The sequence below is a fragment of the Atta colombica genome, unplaced genomic scaffold (genome assembly GCF_001594045.1).
Source record: "Atta colombica isolate Treedump-2 unplaced genomic scaffold, Acol1.0 scaffold243, whole genome shotgun sequence".
In the NCBI taxonomy this organism is placed as follows: domain Eukaryota; kingdom Metazoa; phylum Arthropoda; class Insecta; order Hymenoptera; family Formicidae; genus Atta; species Atta colombica.
Window position 1 is genome coordinate 443801 of NW_017259342.1, and position 3441 is coordinate 447241.

At 31.5% G+C, this 3441-nt stretch overlaps 1 protein-coding gene across 3 annotated transcripts in view; it reads right to left on the reverse strand.

Moving 5' to 3' along the window:
* LOC108688851 (bumetanide-sensitive sodium-(potassium)-chloride cotransporter) overlaps positions 1-3024 on the reverse strand; it is a 16736-nt gene extending 13712 nt beyond the window's left edge. For all 3 annotated transcript variants that reach the window (XM_018195347.1, XM_018195349.1, XM_018195351.1), the window contains exon 1: positions 2781-3024. The gene's annotated coding sequence lies outside the window, so the exon portion shown is untranslated. The remainder of the gene's footprint in view (positions 1-2780) is intronic.
* Between the last annotated feature and the right edge of the window lie 417 nt (positions 3025-3441).

A 3441-nucleotide genomic window follows, 5' to 3' on the forward strand; every position in this document is an offset into this window, starting at 1 on the left:
TGTACAGAATAATTATTAAAAATTAAAGGAAAAATATTAAATAATATCCTTACAAAGCTATATTTAACAATTTGGATTTTTTCGCCGTTGGAATATAAAAACATCTCAAATGATTATTTCGGGGTTAAAAAAGCTAAATTTTTTCTTATTTTTTGTATTTAAAATTATATATAACTCTAATATATAACTTTTATTCTTAAACATAATTATAAATGCTTTGACATTTCACTTTTATTTAAATTTGTAACAAAAAAAAATCTTTGATAGATTTATAATTTTGCACATTATTTAATAAACTACGTCTTGTTAAAAGCAAAAGAAAATTATAAATAAAAATCCAAGGAAAAATTATTAGAGCAGACAGATAGGAATTTATAACAGCACAAAACAAATGTAACTTTTCTAATAAAGATCTCGTATAATTTTTATTTTGTGCGAACTCTTCTTATAATTCGATGCACCAATGTATAATTACAGGTCAACGAAATGGAAAGCACAATCAACCGGTAACTCGAAATCGATGACAAGCGCCTGCGGCGCGGCATAATTCATTTGCGTAGATTTACCATTGCTTCCCTCATGCAAATGCATGTACACCCCATGATGCCAAAACAAATAAATCTACGCAACGGTTTTACTTTCTCATATACGCGGCTTTCGTTCTCGATCTGTTTTGACAATGATGATTCATGATATCCTTGAACGTACCTCTCATTGACGGTCACTCCCCTTATCAACTTGACTTAGAGTAAGACTTCAATTTATCACTCTTACGCGACAGGCAAATCGCAAACAGATAATCGATTAAAATAATACGTCAATTTTGAATTCTTTCTCTCGATGATTAAATCAATCTATTTAAAAGATAATAGCTTTCTAGCGACAATATGTTTTCAACAACGAGTTGTTTATGACACATGTCATTTGTGACATATTTATTATTAATAAATATTAATAAATATTTTCCAATATAATTGTTTTTAAAATTCAAGAAATTTATACCTCCTTTCTTATGAACAAACATCTCTAAATTATTTTTTATTTACTCTTTTCTTATTTAAATTAAATTAATTAGCTAGCTTGAAAAATTAATAAAATAATATTCAACTATATCACAATGAAAAATAGTGTAGATTAAAAAAAGATTATATTTATATTAAATTAAAATTGTTTGCTCCAATTTGTATCTGCAAATTTAAGTCGTATAACTGTATTATATTATGCGTTATATTTCAAAAATTCAATTTCTTTATATAGTAAGGAAATCGGATATTCTGTTAATCATAGTTATGTTAATTATATTTTCAGCTACATTTATATATATTTTATAAAACATCAATATAAGTAAAAATAAAATCTAATTAGCTGAAGAAATTATAAAATGACATTAATTAAGAACGTTTCAATTTTGTATCAAATAAAAGGCAAGGTCTGAAGCAATCAAGTCTAAAATATATGTATTTTAATTTTAAAAAGTAATAATAATTATATATTCACACAAAATTAATACTGTAAATTATAATAAAAGATTTATTTACTACCAAACAAGAAAAGATTTAATCTTAAAAAAACGTTGTAATTATTATATAAAATTTTATAAAAAAAAATAATAAAATAATATGTATAATGTATCTAATCCAATGTTCCTTTTATAACTACAAAATGTATTTAACGAGTATTTACATTTTACATTCAACCAATATTTCAATCAACATTGTATCAGTTATGATGGAAGAAACTGAAATTGACACGGCTGACAAAAAAAATATATTTAAGCGAACGATACAATATCTAAATTTAATCTACTTATTGGTTATTATATTTTACAATTGAGTGATTATAAAATAATTATAGACACTGATTGTGAGATAAGACAAAAGTCGACGACTAAAATTGTTTCTAATCACAGAACAAAATACTCACGACGCGAGATCCGAGTGGAAGGATGAAAACTTAACAATCACTCACGACTTGCAATTCACAGTATTGCTGAAACGATCCGCGAGAATCTGACACGAGGTACTGAGCGTCGAGAAAACTTGAATCCCTCGTGGATCAAAATCCCCTGGAGTAACATTAGGGAAAGAAGCATGCGTCGAAACTTCCCTTTCCACGGCCGCTTACACACGCGTAATACACACGCGCAGTTCCGAATGCAAGGCTACGCGCGGCGTAACATTTTAAACAAATTACCAATATACGGACGGTCGTCTAAAATTGTTCCAATTAACGCAAAGATTCCTCCAAAGGGTTAACAGAGCTATGATGCCGGCATGCGTGTCCCGCGAGGTACGCGAGAACGTGCGCGCATCGATTTTTTGAGTTTGCGTGGGCGAGTGCGTGCGCGTTTCGTAAACCTCGACGTGTTTGCGTAGGAAACGAGGGAAAAGGGAGAAGAAGGAAAAGAGGATAAAAGAAATGCGTTTTCAAGAGAAACGAGCGCGAATTTTCATCGCGCTTCGTAGAAATGCCACGGGCAAGAAATGCAGAGCATCCACATGAGATGAGAAGGCGTGAAGGTCGCCGTGATGGTTCACTTGCATTTCGAAATCCTTTGACGCCTCTTAATGCAGCAGTGGCGCGAAAAGAAACAAGCTTTGTGCGCGTGTGGGTGAAAAGTATATAGAGTTAAAAGTATATAGAGAAATTTATGAACAAAGAGACTTAGAAAGAAATTGTGTTATATAAAAGAGTTTCGAAAAGAAAGTCACATGCGTAATAAAAGCCATTTACAAAAATAACATATATATAACTGTATGTTAAAAAGCGATTTATCTCACCTTATTATTTGCCACTATATTTAAAAGTTATCTGATAGTCATTCTAAAAAACGCTTTGGTGATAATAGTGCTGCAATTAGCCAAATTCCCACTTCAGAAATATATTCGTTGACCTTTGTCTACATTCGTAAAACATACGTAAGTGACAAATTTTTACTTTACAAAAGTATTGTTCACGGAACAAAATTGCAACGAAACAGTTTAGTTCTCATCACTATCGCCGAAGGATGGCCGTGCGATCGAATTCCGCAAGCGACTACTATCTTTTTCAGTGGTTCCGACATTTATATAGACTGCGAGGAACTGTCAATGCGGCCGATGATGTTGACTTAATATTTACGTTGACGGGTTAAGATATATGCCTATACTGGCACTGTTGTGAAGATACATTATCGAACTCTGTTACTTCAAAAGTATATATACTGAAAGGAAGTACTGATCAGTGAATAGATTATCTACTCTTCTGCCGAGTTATTGTTTGCTATTGTTGTTACTAATAAGCGGTACTGGCACAGGTGATGCAATGCCGGTTTTCCGCATTGAAATCCTTTACGCGGTTTTTGAAGTGCATTTTACAGTCACATTTTACTGTCATGTTTTATTACTGCCGAAGCATGAACCAAATCACTAAATCACATTTCAAATTTCTGAAAAAGAAATA